Source organism: Arvicola amphibius, chromosome 4 (assembly GCF_903992535.2).
Source record: "Arvicola amphibius chromosome 4, mArvAmp1.2, whole genome shotgun sequence".
Taxonomy (NCBI): Eukaryota; Metazoa; Chordata; class Mammalia; order Rodentia; family Cricetidae; genus Arvicola; species Arvicola amphibius.
This window is the reverse complement of record NC_052050.1, coordinates 20439549-20457572: the sequence shown is the minus strand read 5'-3', so window position 1 is coordinate 20457572 and position 18024 is coordinate 20439549. Positions and strand designations below refer to the sequence as shown.

The 18024-nt window shown below is 48.7% G+C and overlaps 1 pseudogene; it reads right to left on the bottom strand.

The window, feature by feature from the left end:
* Positions 1–557: 557 nt before the first annotated feature.
* LOC119811392 lies at positions 558–2718 on the bottom strand (annotated as a pseudogene).
* Positions 2719–18024: the final 15306 nt, after the last annotated feature.

The window sequence follows — 18024 nt, the reverse complement described above, 5'->3', positions numbered from 1 at the left end:
AAATGTAATAAAAACTTTACGTAAATGAAGGCTAATTAAGACCAGGATTACAGATGTTAGCTCTGGAACCACTTTCAGGTCTGCTTAGTCCAGGCCTTGGACCTGATCTCCTGCTGTTCTTACACTCTAGTCCGGGCTCTCTGGGACAAGCTCTCCAGCACTGCCCTGCTGGTCAGAAGGGGAAAGGCACTTAGGCTGGCTGCCTGGTTAGGACCTAGGAGTAGGCAGTGGTGGCCCCAGGCATGCTGTTGTCACCAGCAGGACACTCAGTGTGGAAATGTGGAAGCACAGGAATGGTCACCTGCTACAGGGAGGGGGAAGTGGGGCCAGAGGGCGACAGAGAAAAGATCCTATCTGTGTGTCCTTTCATTGTGGGAAGGAATCAAGCAGGGTCCAGAGCCACCAGTGTCCTCTGGGCTAAAGGCAAAGCCAGAGGAGGCTTCTGCCCAGAGTTGAAGATGTCAGAAGTGTGAAGTGTGGGAGAAAACCGTCAGAGATGAAGGAAAGACAGGCACGTCTGTCCCCAGCTCCAAAGCCTGAGTTCAGAGACGAGTGACTTGATTTCCATCCAGTGCTTTATTAAAGATAAATACTCTCAAAGAAGAAGTAACCCATCCCCAGGCCAACAGACAGTGCACGTATGTGTGTATATGAGTATTTATGAGGTCCCTGATCTGTGTTCTGAGGCGTGGTCAGCTAGGCAGGGCCTGGGCCGACCGGTAAGGCAGATGAAGGTCCCTGTCCCGGGAACTCATTGCTCCTGGGTGGCCATGTGGCCGCGTGGTACTCGTCAAACAGCTGCTGCACAATCTCCCTAGATGTGTCCATCTCGTCAAAATTGTCCTTGAAGATGTCCTCCTTACGGAACTGCTCCATGAAGGCCTCCCTTTTCCGCAGCTTGTCAAACTGGCGGCAGGTCCGTTCAAAGAGCTTAGGGTACGAAGACGGCAGAGGTCACAAGGAAATCAAGGGACAGTACAGCCCTAGAGCCAGGGAACCGAGACTGGGTTATCCCCTCAAACAGATGCCAGAGCAGGGGAGGCAGGGATGCAAGCAGGCAAAGCACAGGCAGTTTACACAGCTGGGGAGAAGGAGAGCTTCAGAATGGCATCCAGGTCAGGACACTAACTAGGGACAGACTGGGAAAGCTGATGACAGTACACAGTGGAACAGAGCCGCCAGGAGCCAGGGGTGTGGCTCCCAGGTGGCAGCATTACCTGCCATTCCTGAAGCCCTGGGTTTGCTCCTTGTTAACACACAGACAACAGGAGCCTGCTCACCGAGGAGATACTGGTGTGGTTGGCCATCATGAGTCCGCTGACCCGGTGGGCTGATGGCAGGTAGGGGGACTTCCTTGACAGGGCCACCTGGATGCTGGCTGGGCCCCAGGGGATGAAGTTGGCCAACTTCCTTTCCCGGATCCTCTGCAGACTCTTGTGGACCTAGGGTGGGCAGAGTGGAGGGGGCTGCTTCTCCTCTATGCTCTGGACCAGAAGGGAGGGTGATGGGGCCTCCCTTACCTGGTGGGGTCCACCTCTCCCTGGATGATGTTGAGGATGACTATGTAGCAGAGGCTGGTCTGATGACCCGGGCCAGTGGACACCATCGCATCTGTGGGCTCTCACCTCATGACATCTAGGATCTCTGTCTTCTTCTTTTCAGCACCAAGAACTCCACCCTTTGTCCCTGCTGCCATCCTGAAGCCCACCTTCCCAGCCAGAATCTTTCTCAACCCAGAACTGCTGCTTTGTGAATGATTTACATAAAGTTTGCACAGCCACCTTCCTCGCAGTCCGTTTCCCAGCATATCCATTTGTCTCTTATTTATTGCCAGTCTCGTCTGGACAGAGTCCCAGACTTACTTGAGCCTTGCCTTATCCCAGGCTAGGATTACCAAGGAACTCCGGAACTGACACCTGTGAGAAACCCCTGCCCCAGTTGTTGCCAGCTCCTCCTCCGTGCTCAGACAGGTAGATGTTCTCTGGGTTGTACAGCTTGGCATAGGAGGAGTTGAGGATGGAATGGATCACCCGGGGCTCCAGGTCCAGCAGCACAGCCCGGGGGATGTAGTGCTCATCATCTGCCTGCCAAAGGGAAGCCAGGATGGGCCAGTGAGCCTGGCTGGGTCAAGTCCTGCCTCCTCCCAACTCTGGCTCCTGCAGGCCCCTCCCTTCTTAAGACAGCCATTCTGGTCCCATCCTGCCCAGTGAGTTTCCCAGCGCCAGTTCGCTGCACTTCCTTTCATGTCCCTAGGGTCCTGGTCCAGTCATGGTGGGGAGGCACCTGGTAGAAAAAGACGTCCTTGCGATCAGTGCCTTCAGTGGCGAACTCCTCCACGATGTCCTCGGGGCTGATGCCATGCTCAGCACACAGCTGTTTCCAGAACTCGAACCCAACTGGGGGAGGGGAAAGAAGCCCAAGTCTGCTGGAGCCTTAAGGCCGGAAAAGCCCAGGCTCAGAGGCTGTTACATTCAGGAAGGCTTCCCAAGACGCCTGGAAGTTGTCACAGCCCAGGTCTGAGGAGACAGCTCTTGCCTGGATCATCAGGCGCAATAAGGTAAGAAAGGTGGTTGTGGGAAGGACAAAAGGGATTGATGGGTACCAGGCACTTGAATGCGGGCCAAGGGATAGAACCAGAGACTGGCGGGGCTCGGCGGTCGCTTGCTCACTCTGGTTGCCGCACTGGCCCAGCTGCAGGGTGATGATCTCCCGGGGCATCGCGGGTCAGACGTGAGCTCGTGCGCCCCAGGCTGGCGGGAGTCACGGCCCAGCCTAGGAACGCCTGGCAGCCGGGCGCGGAGGACATGGGCAGCGCGCTGTCTGACTGTTTTGACGCGGACGCTGGGTCTGCGCGTGTGCAGTGTGGGCCTCTCCGCAGCCGGCGGGCGGCAGAGACGATCCTGGGCATCATTTCTCTCTTCGCAGGCACAGCTGGAATTCAGCACAGGCGCAGAGTGAGGCCACGCCTCCTCATGGCAGGATGTGCGCGTGCGCAGCGAGACCTTGGAGAGACTAGGAGACCCACTTGGATGTGGGAGAGGGGAGGAAGGAGCTGCCTGGTAGGTGCCACCAAGTGCAGGAGTCACCACCATACACCTGCCGGATGTGCTAGATTAAGGGGCTAGATTTAAACCAACATTTTCTTAAGGGTTGGGGAATTGAACCCATGTTCTTGCGCATACTAAGCACCTGATATACCACTTAGCTATACACCGACCCCGAGACACATTTCCTGTTTTTCAATTTATATTTTATTTTTATACTATACAAAATACAAAATTTACCATCGAAGGCAGGTGTGGTGGCTCGTGCCTTAAAAATCCCAGAACTTGGGAGACAAAGCGGATAGATCTCTGGGAGTTCTAATACAGTCTATTTAGTGAGTTTCAGGCCAGCTGAGGCTACATAGTGAGACCCTGTGTAATAAGATAAGATAAATTAGCTTTTCAGACGGGCCAGTTATCCTAAAGGCCCTTGCTGCCAAGTCGACCACTGAGTTTGATCCCAGACACTCGTCAGGAGAAAATCAAGATCCGACGCCTGTATTGTCTTTTTCCTTTCTTTATGTATGCTTTCAGTGTACGAACCAAAACAAACACACAAACTAATAAATGAGTAAATAAATAAATAAATGTAATGTCAAAGTCACTACATGTGGTGGCACACACCTCTCAACCCAGCCCTCGGGAGACAGAGGCAAGCCAGTCTAGTCAAGGATGGTTTGGGCTACATCAAAATGAGTAAATCAAAAATGAGTAAACAGTCCCGCAGCACACCTTTAGTCTCAGCCCCTGGGAGGCAGAAGCAGGCAGATGTCTGTGAGTTTGCAGCCACCCTGCTCCACACATGAAGTTCCAGGACAGCCAACACGCTACACAGAGGAACCGTCTCCAAAATCCAAAATAATAAACAAACAAACAAACAAACAAATATCCAAAGTTCACCATTTTAACTTTTAACCTGTTCCTGTTTTAACCTTTTGAAAATGTATTGTTCTGTGGCATGAAGGTCTATCATGTTTTTAATGACCATGACCTTATTCAGAACTTTGTTTTGATATTTTTGGGGGGGTGGAGGCGTACGGTTTCACGTGGCCTAGGCTGGCCTCAGCCTCACTCTGTAGCCATAATAACCCTGAACTCTTGATACTCGTGCTGATGTTTCTCAAGTCCTAGTATTGCAGGCCTGTGCCACCCAGCCAGAACTTTTCCATCTCCCCAGACTGGAATTCTGTACCCCTGGATGGTCTGCGCCCGGGACTGTGGCTATCCTCTCTGTCTTAGGACTTGGCCTCTGTGTACCTAAGTGGCAGCATGCAGCATTTTTCCTTTTGTTCCTGTCCATTCATTTCAGGTAGCACAATTCTTTAGGATTCCTCCATTGGTACCCATGTCAGGATGGCTTTCCCTTGTAAAGTTGAATACAAACTGGGCAGCGGTGGCGCATGCCTTTAATCCCAGCAAGCAAGAGGAAGAAACAGGCAGATCTCTGAGTTCAAGGGCAGCCTGGTGTATGGAGTGAGTTCCAGGATAGCCAAGGCTACACAGAGTAACCTTGTCTCTGAAAACAAAAAACAAACAAAGAAGATTGAATAATCCTTTTTACTATATATATGTAATACTTGTTTTGTTGATCCATTCTTCTCTCTAATAGCTTCCTTCTCCCTCTTCCTTTTCTTCTTGTGACATTGGGAACAGGATCTAGGACTTTGTTCTCACAGAGGCTAGTGCCTCCCTCAGACTAAAATTACAGCTCTCCTTTTACTTAAAAACAAAAACCACTGCGATTGTGGAGATAGCTCGGGAGTTAGGGGATGTGGTTCCCAGCACCTGTGTGATTGTGATAAACCTTTTCCTGGGGAGACACAACACACACATCTACTCACCCCAGACAGGGAGCCCACAACAGACCATAGTACAGATAGCACCAAAGGCCAAGCTGGTGAACCAATGAGTTTTATTGGGGTTACTGACAGGCATAGGGGAGAGGGTGACTTACAGGAGCAGAAATGATTCCATGACAGCCGCATCAGACACCAGCATGACCTGCGGCTCACACTGCACAGGTAGCTCATCAGGTTGGAAAGCGTCCTTTCCCGCTGACTCAATGGGTCTGAGCTTCTTCCAGGCAGCTTGCCTGGCTTCTGCTTCTTGCAGGGAGCCGGTCTAGTCTGACAATCCTTTTCTGTAGCTCTGTCAGTCAGTCTCTCTCTCTCTCTCTCTCTCTCTCTCTCTCTCTCCTCTCTCTCTCTCCTCTCTCCTCTCTCTCTCTCTCTCTTTCTCTCTCTCTAGATGTATATCCAGAAGTAGGATTGTTGAATCAGAAAATGATTTTATATTTATCTTCTGGAGGAGTGATCATGTTTTCTACAGCATCTGCAAAATTTTACATTCCTACAGGAAAATACTGCTCCACTTCTACCCCACTGCCAACACCCATAGCTTTCTCTATTTTTTGATACAAACTATCCCAGTGGCCACAAGCAGTATCTCACCTTGGCTGATGTTCTGTTTCCACTGTTATGCTTGTTTATTTTGTTTAGAGACAGGAGCTGATGGAACCCAATTGGTCTTGAAATCCTGGCCTTTTTTGTTAATAACATGTTTATTTTATGGGCAGGTCTTTTGCCTGCATGTATGTCTGTATGTGGGATCCCCTTGGAACCGGAATTGCAGACAGTTGTGAGAAGCTAGAAGTATTCTCTATCCCGCTGGTCCCAGGGAACTGTTTTTTTTCTCCACCTGCCCATTCCTGAAGCCACTTATGAAATAGCCACTCTGAGCCTCATGATCAGTTACAATTGTGTGGCCAATGTCTTAGGCTTCGTACGAACAAAGCTCTAAATATCAAGTTATCCCATTTCTATATATCTGTATATTGCCACAAGGCTATGGCTTACCAGTGTGGCATGTTACTCCTTTGGTGGCTACTGTTGTGAGTTGCCATGTGGGTGCTGGGAACTGAAGCTGGGACCTCTGGAACAGTGTTCTTAACTGCTGAGCTGTCTCTCCAGCCCCAAACTCCTGATGTCACTGCCTCCACCTTCTGAGAGCCAATTTCAGTGGCACCACATTTGGCTCTTAATTATTTTGAGATGGAGTCTCACTATGTAGCCCTGGATAGCCTGGCATTCACAGAGCTCCCCCTGCCTCTGCCTCCTGAGTGCTGGATTAAAAGTGTGTACTATTGTGTCCAGCTCCTCTTTCATTTAAATTACACAACGTTTCAAACATACAAGCATGGTTTTGTATTCTTTGTACTTGAAATCTTATATAAGTGCATCAGAGTATAACACCTGATAAAAGTAACCTACTATTTTCTTTCTCCCTACAGTAGAATTGTGGCAATTTTGTCATTAGTTTTTCTTTTCCTTCTCTCTCTCACACATATATAGTATATACATATATATAATATATGATTTTTTATTTTAAAAGTTTTATTTTGTGGGAAGAGGGTTTGTTGAGGCTAGAACCCAAGACCTTGTAGATGCTCAGCAACCATGCTCCCTGTCAACTGCATTCCTGGCACCATATACTATCTATTTGATCAAATTTTATGTGTATGAATGTTTTGCCCGATGTGTATATATACCATGTGCATGCCTGGAGTTCACAAACACCAGAAGAGAGGGTCAGATCCCCAAAATGGAGTTAGAAGGTTGTGAGTCATCATGTGGGAGCTGGGATTTAAATTCAGGTCTTCAGCAAGAGGAACAAGTACTCTTAACCACTGAGCCATCTCTCTAGCCCCTATTATTTATTGTTACTACTATTATAATATGTAGATTTATATTATGTGTTTGTTCATAAGTAAACAGGCATGAACCATGGAATACATGGGAAGGTCAGAGAACAACTTACAGGAGTTTGACTCTCTCTTTCTACCATGTGGGTTCCAGGCATCAAAGCCATGTTTCTGGCTTGCATGGCAAGTATGTTCGCCCACTGTGCCATCTAATCAGCCCATTTCCTTGTTTTTGTGGCACTGGCTGTTGACTCCAAGGCTCACATATGTTAAGGAAGGCCTCTGCCACTGAACTGGATCCCCACTGTGTTGCTCTTTCTAGCTGCATTTTAGTATTCCAGGGCATGAATAAAGCAAGGGTATTTATTCTTCCTTCATGAGCAGGCTCAGCTTTTATTACTTCCTCTGCAGGGAGGGGCCTAGTGGCTCCAGTCTGTTTCAGGGACTTCCTCAAGTTATTTTGACTTGTTGACTGTTATCAAAGCGAACTCTGTTCGCTTCTCCCCAGCATCCTTTTCTTTGGAAGAAAATGAGTTCTTTGAGTGCACTTCAGGGGCAGGCAGCCTGGCACTAACAAGATTGCTACCACCTGCCAGTTCCACTTTTGTTACTATCTGGGGTTTCTTCTTCTCTTGAATCGCCTGTTCTTTGGATTGTTTACTTCAGATATTTGAAGATTTTCTACAGCCAGGCGTAGTAGTACACACTTGATATCACAGCACTCGGGTTAGTTGAAAAAGAAAGATTGTTTAGAGCACACCAGGCTGGTCTGCAAATCAAGACCTTGTCTTAAAAAACAAAACAAAACAACCTGGCAGTGGTGGCACATGCCTTTAATTCCAGCACAGGGAGGCAGAGCTGTAAGTTCGAGATCAGCCTGGTCTACAGAGAGAGTTCTAGGACATCCAAGGCTACATGGAGAAACCCAGTTTTGATTATTCTTGTCTCAGGCTGTGACTCAGGTTTTACACCTAGAAAAGATTTGGATGGGCTGATGAGATGGCCCAGTGGGAAAAGCAATTGTCCCATAGCCTGCTTTTGTTCTCCCCTCCCACCCTGGAGCTAGCAGGAACGACCCCAGGTCTAGCTTGCCAGTTTCATCCTCCTGCAGATCCCACCCATCTTTCCTTTACGTGTTGGAAGGCTTGTTAGTTCCACAGCCCCACAGCCACCCTGTGCTTTCCTCTAGCTGCACTGGGATAGTTCCACTCGCTCCCTGTGGGTCTTTGGTTCATCTGGAACTGATCTGGAGGCCTGCTGTGAGACAGGGATCTATTTTATTGTTTCCATATGGATGTCCAATTGCCTTGTTGAGGGGTCTGAGCAAACTCTTCCAGTTCCTGGAACATTCCAAGTCACCAAGTGCTCACTTGTCGACTGCTCCCTGCAAGCAGGCTGGACCACTGGCCATCAGCCGCAGGCTTCCGACTTCCTTTGGTTCTAGCTGTCCGGGTCTGGCTGCCTTTCTCTAGGAGGGAAACACTGAAAACTGTTAGGCAAAGTATCTCTACTATGTCATGATCAGACAAAGGTTTTTCTTTTCTTTCCTTTCTGCTTTAAAAGAACTCGGCTGCTTTCCAGACCCTTTGCCTCATCTTCTGGACTTCGGTAGAAGGCTCTAAATCTCACAACCCTCCCTGGCCTACCCTGTCTGCCTCACTTCACCAAGGTAGGCCTCCTTCCTTACTCTTATAGGTTAGTTAGCAAGCAACCCCAAGAGGAAGCGCCAGAGAGGGCCTGGCTACTGTCCTTGAAGTCTGAGGGCAGGGTAGGAAAGCCCAGGTTTGTGGGCGATCTTCAGAGGCAAGGCCTTCTGGGAGTCTACCCAGGAGCCTGTGCGCCTCGTGGGGCTCAGTTTACTGCCTTTCAAATAAGCTGTATGCAGTTGATGAACTCTTGGGAATAGGAGAATAAAATTTCACCCTTTCTTGGATTAATAACAGTGCCTTCTTTTACTCTTCCAGAAGTGGGGAGACTTTCTTCAAATCCCGGTTTATAGGTAAGCAGGTGAGAACGTGCAGATTATGCTCTGACACGGCGGAGGTGCCTTTCCTCCTAGTCCTGTGGAGATGAGTGGAGAACTGAGAAGCCTCTGTGTTGGCAGAACTGAGAGCAAACTCTCCCAGCCACGGCTTAAATGAGGTGGAGAATGGGCACTTAAGCGCATGCCTGGTGCACAGCACACCTCTGAACACAGGCTGTTACTGTCACCCTGGATGTAATGGGCGATGAAGCACAGCTTCAGAGGAATTGCTACAGATAAACAATCTTATTCAGAGAACAAAGAAAATGGATAATTAAGTAGCTAAAAACAGAACACCCAAACTCAGATAGCTATGAATGTACAGATGGGGTTTCAGATGTGAATTCTACTGACAAGCAGAAAGCTTAGGTAGAGGTTGGTCTCACCTCCATCCAGGGTCTCAAGGTTGTTTGTCCGTGGCTAGTGCTGAGTGTCCTTGACTCTAGGTTTTCTGACCCAGGTTATGATAATTCATAGGATGTGGTGCCTTTGTCTGAGGCCTCAGCCCGTCTTTCATTATACCTGTAGCATCTGTAAACTAGCAAGTGTGTCAAACACTCAGGCCTTTTGTTGTGGACATCCTAGTCCTGATGAAACCTGGGTCTGGGGGCCCCTTCATTTCATTTCTTCTTTCTTCCTTTTCTCTTTTTGAGATCAGGGTCTCATTGTGTAGCCCCGACTGCCTGGGAACTCACTATGTAGACCAGGCTGGTCTCAAACTTGCAGAGATCAACCAGCTACCACGCCTACCTGCACCTTTATTTCTGCCTTGTCCAAAGTTACTGCCTTAGCAACTTGGTGTCTTGTGGAGGTAAAGAGAGGCTGAGGTGTAAGGTAGGGAATGAGACTGTTTCTTGGGGCCTGGAAGGAAGAGCAGTGTGCTAATTCTACTCAGAAGCTACATAAAGCTGCTCCAGGTCAGGAATCTGTGACCTCGGGGAATTCAGCTTCCAAAGTTAAGGCATATTGTGTTGTGGAATATCATTTTAACTAGGCTAAGGTGTGCTACATTTGTTTATAGTTTTTAGCGATGTAAGGATGCGTGACATTTGTCTGTGCTGCATCTCTTTAATTACATAAGGATGGGTTGCATTTGTTTCATCTTGCCTGCCTAGGGCACTTGATTGGCTAATAGAGAGCTGAAGGACCAACAGCTGGGCCGAGGAGAGATGAGCCAGCAACAGAGAGAATAAATAGGAGAAATCCAGCTTCCAGAGGAAGGAGAAAGGAATGAGGAGAAAGGGAGACACGCCCAGGGCAAGAACCCCAGCAGTGGCCAGCCAGCAGACACAGGAAGCAGTGAAAGTGAGACAAACAGAAAGAAGGAAGAAGGAGAGGTAAAAAGCCCCAAGGCAAAATGCAGATGAAGAGAAGCAGGTTAATTTAAGTTAAAAGAGCTAGCTGGACAGGAGTGTGAGCTAGGCCGAGCATTCAAAACTAATAGTAAGTCGCTGGGTCATGATTTAGGAACTGGTTGGTGGCCCTAAAAGAAACAGCCTTGCATGATACTGTGTCCACAAGATGGCTCAGTGGGTAAAGGTGCTTGCCAGCAAACCTGAGAACCTGAGTTCATCCTCTGAACCCACACGATAGAAGGGGAGAATCACTTACCACAAGTTGTTCTCTCACCTCCACAAAAATCCCACTGGCAGAGGCAGGCAAATCTGAGTTTGAGACCAGCTTGGTCTACAGAGTGAGTTACAGGACAGCCAGAGCTACACAGAGAAATCTTGTCTGGAAAAACAAAGACCAGGGTAAGCAGGCTGGGCGATGGCTCAGTGCTCCAAGGGACGACACTGACGTCTGACGAGTTGAGTTTAGTCCCTGGAACTCCCAGGGTAAGCAGAGGCTTCACTCCTGAAAGCTGTCCTCTGACCTCCTCCACGGCACAGGCGCAGCTTCAGTTGCACACACACACATACACACCCTAACAACTGAACAGACGAGAGGCAGGGGTTGAGCCCTGTGATCTCTGCTTTTGGGAGGTGACGGCACAAGGATAGGTTCAATGCTACTATCATCATCTGTATAACAAGTCTGAGGACAGCCTATGCTGTGTGAGACCCTGCCTCCTCCCATAATAAACGGGCAGGGGTGACCTCTGTGTGTAGTATATTGCTTGCCTAGAATGCATAACAATGCCCTGGGTTCGATTCCTAGCACCGAATAAAATGTGGATGTGGTGGTGGACACCTGTAAACCCAGCACTGAGGTACAGGACGTGGAGATCAGAATCCAATGTTATCCTCGACTACACAGAAAGATTGCAGGCCATCCTGAGCTACATGAGAACCAGTGTTGAAAAATAAGAGTCAGGGACCAGTGAGTGCACGGTCATCCTGCCCGTCTGCCCGCTGGGTGACAAAGTTTTTCCTGGGGAGAAGCAACAGCTCAACTACTCAGCCCAGACAGGGCACCCACAGCACACAATAGTTAGGGTGAGGGCTGGAGAGATGGCTCAGAGGTTAAGAGCATTGCCTGCTCTTTCAAAGGTCCTGAGTTCAATTCCCAGCAACCACATGGTGGCTCACAACCATCTGTAATGGGGTCTGGTGCCCTCTTGTGGCCTGCAGAATACACATAGGAAGAATATAGTCCACATAATAAATAAATATTAAGAAAATAGGGTGACACCACGCACATCTACTCATCCCAGACAGGGAGCCCACAGCACACAACAGTAAGGGTGACACCATGCAATCTGCTCAGCCCAGACAGGGCGCCCACGGCACACAATAGTCAGGGTAACACCAAAGTCCAAGTTGGTGATCAATTGAGTTTAATTGGGGTTACTTATGCAGCAATTCTCAACCTGTGAGTTGCAAACCCTTTGGGGGTTGAAGGATCCTTCACAGGAGTCTCCTAAGACACCCAGAAAACACAGAATTATTTATAGTATGACTCAGCAATAGCACAATTACAGTTAGGAAGAAGCAATGAAAATAATTTGATGGCTGGGGTCACCACAGCATAGGAACTGTATTACAGGGTCTCAGTGTCAGGAAGGTGGAGAACCCTTGGATGACAGGAATACGGGTGAGGGGTTACTCAAAGACAGCTGCATCACCACCCCAGCATGGGTGACAGCTCACAGAGCTGGGGACCTGGAACACACTGCTCAGCCTGCATGCAGCTCACCTGCTTGGAGATGGTCCTTTCCCTGTGCCTCAGTTGGTCAAAAACCCCTTCTTCCAGGCAGCTTAGTCTGGTCTCTGCCTCTTCAGGGCAGCTGCTCTGGCCTGAGAGTTTTCTTTTTGGTTTGACTGCTCGTCTGAGGGAACTCTCCTTTTCATTGTTTAATCTGGCTGGGGAGAGGGGGTGGGGATGTCCTAGTGAACCTGGTCAGTTTCAGGAACTTCCTGAAGTTACTTTGAGTTGTTTACTTTTGAGCTTAAGGCCCTGCCCAGAAGGATGGAATGTTACAATTTGAGAGGACACTGTTCTACAACACTGCCGGCCCACCCTCACTGATCCACAGCTGAAGGCCTCCCAGGTTCAGGATGGCGACTGAACCAAGTTCCAAGCAGAAAAAGGGGAGCAGAGAAAAGGAGGTGGAGCATCCAGCTCTAGTCACCCTCTCCATTTTTGTAACTTATTTGGTGCCCGGGGAGCCTGGTGCTTCCTCAGCTCTATTTTAATAATGATTATCAGTACTATGTAATAACAATAATGATAGTGATGATGATGACTATAAAGACAAGATCGTGCTGTCTCCCCGGCTGGTTTCAAACTTGCAGTCCTCCTGCCTCAGCCTCCTGTGTGCTAGGATTACAGCTGTGCCATGATGCCACCTTTGTCACTATGTTTTTTCCTTTCTCTAAAACACACCCTGGTGGCATGTGCACACCTCTTTACTTGTTTTATGTGCACTGGTATGAGGATGTCCAGACCCCTGGAACTAGAGTTACAGTTTGTAGCTGCCATGTGGGTACTGAGAATTGAACCTTGATCCTCCCGAAGAGCCGCTTAACCACTGAGCCAGCTCTTCAGCTCCTGGTTTTTGGTTTTTCAAGAGTTCCTCTGTGTAGCTTTGGAGCCTATCCTGGAACTCTCTCTGTAGACCAGGCTGGCCCGGAACTCACAAGAGATCCGCCTGCCTCTGCCTCCCAAGTTGGGATTAAAGGTGTGCGCAGTCACCGGGTACTACTTTAAGTCATTACTATTATGCCAGGTGTCATGGCACATGCCTTTTAATCCCTGTAATCAGAAGCAGAGACCAGTGAATCTCGGAGTGATTCCAGTCAGGTCTACAGAGTGAGTTCCAAGATAGCCATAGATACATACTGAGACTGTGTTTCAGAAAAACTAAATAAATAAGGAGATTACTACTTTGCTTTGTTCAGAAAAACTCCTCCTCTGAGCCCCATGCTATCAACTCTAGCACTCTGTGTCAGAAATTCCCAGTGATTGCCTTCATTTGTTTGTTTGTTTTTCAAGGAGAACCTTCAAATGTTTTTCAAATGCCAGAACCTTCTGGCAGCAAGGGCTCTCAGGGGCGTGTCTTCTGTGTCTTGGCCAGGACATTTCAGGCATTTCTTTGTTCACACAATGTGACTGTGACGGTTCCCAATCATAAGAAAAAGAAGGGAGGCAAAATTCCTGTTCCCCGCGCAGGCGGCCAGTGGCAGAGTATTTGTTGAGAGGGTGAAAGGATCCGCCCTTCAGGCCTGTGAACAAGTAAGAGAAAATCAGCACGAGCAAGGAGCAGTGAGCCCGCGTGACACAAGTGTCTCTAGCCTGACTCCCTGCATCCACACTCACCAGACTCTGCTCTCCATCAAGTCCCACCTTCGACCCCAAGATCGCAGGTCCTTATGGGTAGTTCTTTGAATCGCCGGTTCTTGACCTTCTCACATCCTGTGCCTTCCACCTCTCCTCTGCTTCAGATGAAAACTTTCTGCAGCCCCACAAGGCTCTTCACCGGCGCAATAATCCAAATCAGACCAGATAAAACCGAATTAGAAAAAAACCCAGGTTTAATGGATACCAATGCTCCGGATGGCTTTCCAGCCGAAGACTGGAAAACAACGTGTTTTCTAGGGTGGAGCTTAAATACCTTGTGGGAGGGGTCTTGAGCATCTCTGGGGAGGGGTTATTGTTTGGGGGGGGGCTTTTTCCCGGGGGTGGAGTCTGGACTGAGGTAACTCCCAGGGGAGGGGGCTTGGGATGGACTTCCACCCGAACATTCCAGAATTTAGATACACGGATGCCAGGGGCTGTGGTGTGGCCTTAACCCAAACAGCCCACACTGTGGCTAGGTCCCAGGACTGGCCCTAATGCTGCTCCTTAACTTTAAACTTTTCAATTTTATTATATTTGTTTAAATTTTTAGGGAGGATTTCAAGACAGGGTTTCTCTGTAGCCTTTGGAGCCTGTCCTGGAACTAGCCTTGTAGACCAGCCTGGCCTCGAACTCACAGAGATCCTCCTGCCTCTGCCTCCCGAGTGCTGAGATTACGCACCTGTCTTTATTTAACTTTTTTAGATTGATATTTATTTTATGTGTATGAGTGTTCCACCTGCATGTATGCATGTATGTGCATCACACGCATGCCTAGTGCCTTTGAAGGCCAGAAGAGAGTGTCAGATCCTGCAGCTAGAGTTACAGATGATTGCCATCTCCCCAGGGTAGGTGCGGTGCACCACACTCAGGTCCTCTGCAAAATCCTCTTAATCACTGAGCCATCTCTCCCACCCTTAAACTTTATTTATTATTATTACTATTATAAATAGATTGTATGTGTATGATGTTCATATGACAGCAGGCACATGGATGCCACTGCATGTGTATGGAGGTCATAAGATAACTTTTGGAGATTGGTTCTCTCCTTTCAATGTGGGTTTCAGGGATTTGAACTCAGGCCATCAGGTTTGCACAGCCAGTGCTCTCGGCTGCTGCATCATCTTGAAAGTCCTATATTTGTGTGGGGGGTGGGTCTGTGCACACGTGTGCAGGTGCCCTTGGTTGTGGGGGGGGTCTGTGCACACGTGTGCAGGTGCCCTTGGTTGTGTGTGGGGGGGTCTGTGCACACGTGTGCAGGTGCCTTTGGTGGTGTGGGGGGGGGGTCTGTGCACACGTGTGCAGGTGCCCTTGGTTGTGTGTGGGGGGGTCTGTGCACACGTGTGCAGGTGCCCTTGGTTGTGTGTGGGGGGTCTGTGCACACGTGTGCAGGTGCCCTTGGTTGTGTGTGGGGGTCTGTGCACACGTGTGTAGGTGCCCTTGGTTGCGTGTGGGGTGTGTGTGCAGGTGCCCTTGGAAGGCAGAGGTGTCTGGTCCTCTGGACCTGAAGTTACAGGCAATTGTGAGACACCTGATGTGGGTGCTGGGAACTGAACTGGTACTCTGGACAATCAGCACATGTTCTTATCCTTAACTCCTCTGGAAGAGCAGTGCATGCTCTTAGTCCTCTTAACCACTGAGCCATCTCACCAGTCCCTATCCCCCATTCTTTTTTTTTTTTTTTTGGTTTTTCGAGACAGGGTTTTCTCTGTAGCTTTGGAGCCTGTCCTGGAACTAGCTCTTGTAGACCAGGCTGGTCTCGAACTCACAGAGATCCGCCTGCCTCTGCCTCCCGAGTGCTGGGATTAAAGGCGTGCGCCACCACCGCCCGGCATCCTATCCCCCATTCTTAACCTTAAACTTAACTGGCTGCTTCTTGTGACTGTAGCACAAATTCTAATTGGTCTTAATAAATAAACTTGGAGTCAGGTATTAGGGGATGAAAGCTGAGAGAGATCAGAGACGCAAAGGAGCCAGCCACTGGAGAGTTCTTACCTCTACCAATGCTCAGACAGAAGGGGTGATCCTGTTTCTCTGAATCCTCAGACTGCTTCTGAGCTGTCTCCTCCCACCTTATATTCCTCTCTCTGCCCAGCCATGTCGCTTCTGTCTCCACCTCCCTAGTGTTGGGATTTAAGACATGTGATCCCAAGTGCTGGGATCATCTTTGTGTGAGCCTCCACCACCTGGCTCTGCTTCTCTGTTACATAGATTCAATCTTGTGTAGCCTAGGGTGGCCTTGAACTCACAGAGGTCCGCCTGTCTCTGTCTCCCGAGTGCTGGGACTAAAGATGTGTGCCACCACTGCCTGGCCTCTATGGCTAACTAGTGCACTCTGATCTTCAGGCAAGCTTTGTGAGATCACAAACAAAAATATCGCTCCATATGACTGCATCTCCTGCACCTCTATTTCCTTTGTTCTGATCTCTTTGTCTTCCTAGGGTTGCTTTCACTCTCCTACACTGGCTATGACCTTGTGGGTTTACATCCTTCTCCCTGGAGTCTGGATGAGCCAATCTAATTCTCCTTTCTTCCCTTCATCTTCAACTCTTGATGAAACCAGGGACGTGGCTCTCCCTGCCCGTCTGCTCTCTCACCCCTGCAGCTGAGTACAGGCAAAGACAGTGCGAGCTCAAGCTGCACAGTTGCCATGGCAACTCGGTCTCCAACCTTGCCATCCTCCTCCACCCCCCTGGCCTGGGAGTCCTGAGCTGTCCTTGTCAGCTCTCTTCTGTTTCCTACCTTTGTCTCCCTCCTTTCTCATTCTCCTCACGGAGAACTTCACTCCTACTTGACAGTGAAAATTGAAGCCATCATCCTGAAGCCCCCTCAACTTCCTGGCCCCCACTACCACCCTACTGACTTATTTTTAACTGCTCTCATCCTTTGCTCCTTCCGGCAGTTAATCCCTCCACCTGAGCCCTGCTTCCAGTAGCTCCACTTGCTCAAGGGCCTTGGCGCTCCAAACCCCTGCCCCTTCAGTATTTAGATGTGGAAGTCTCTCCTGCATTCCGAAAAGCCAAGTTCCCCAGGCACCAGCTTTTGGTTTCATCAGTCCACATCCTTCCTTCTTGTCTTTCCTTTAGAATACTTGTTATTTTAAATACTAATAATGTATGAGCCACCATGCCCAGCTAGCTCTTAACGATCGATGCCTTCTGTTGTTTGGTGGCTATTATTCTTTTCTGCATAAAACAGTATACTGATTAACATCCAGTGTTGATGGGGCTTCTGAGAAATGGGTGCTTTTGTGCACCAAAACGGGTATTTTTGTACATTATTCATGGCGTCATAAATGGCTGCAATCCTGTAGTCTTATTATATGCCATGCATGAAACTCTGACCTAGTGGTTCTGCTTTGAGGAGTGTATCCTAGGACGTTTACACAGGATGTGCATGCAGGGGGTGTCTGTGGTGGTGTTCATAACAGTGAAAAGTGATGTATATCCATCCATCAAAAATCTAGCTAAATATACTTTGCAAATCCCTGTGAAGAAATACAAAGGAGCCCTTTATAAGAAAAAAGAAAATAGGACCAGCGAGGTGGCTCAGAGTAAAGGAGCTTTGCAAAGTTGCTCTCCGACACCCACAGGTACATCAGATCCCCAGGCCCCATGTGCCTGGCACCTAGGAGGTCAGAAGAGAGTAGCAGATGCCCTGGGACTGGAGTTAGGGACAGCTGTGAGCTGCTGTGTGGGTGCTAGGAACTGAACCTGGGTCCTCTGCAAGAACAAATGCTTTTAACCACTGAGCCGTCTCTTCAGTATCATACACAGTTTGTTCTGTAAACCAGGCTGGCCTCGAACTCACAGAGATCCGCCTGCCTCTACCTCTCAAGTGCTGGAATTTAAGGTGTGTGCCAACATCACCTGGTTTCATTTTTCTTAAGCTGTGCATGGATACATGAAGCATTGTGTAACCCCAGCACTAAGGAGGTGATCAAGACAGGAAGATCACTGGTCCTTCCTGGCTGCCAGCCTCGATCCAGGTTTGTTAACCACCTGTCTCAAGAGAAAAAATGGAAATAATGCAGCAGAACCCTGGAATCCTCTGGCCTCTGCAAGCACACAAGAACACGCACATGCACACACACAGTTGTCATAAAACTTACAAATATTATTACAATATTTACAACAGTAGATTTGCGTGATGATTTCATGTATACCATTTTTGTCTTTGTTTTTCAAGACAGAGTTTCTCTGTGTAACAACCCTGGCTGTCCTGGAACTCACTTTGTAGACCAGGCTGGCCTCAAACTCACAGAGATCTGCCTACCTCTGCCTCCAGAGTGCTGGGATTAAAGGTGTGCACCATCACCACCTGGCTGCATGCTTCTTCTCTGCATGTGTTTCTGTGTGTGATGTACATGTATATGTGCATGTGTATTCCTGTGTATGCACATGCGTGTAAGGGTGCATGGACACAGTCCTGCATATGTAGAGGACTTAAGTTGACATCAAGAGTCTTCCTCCAACACT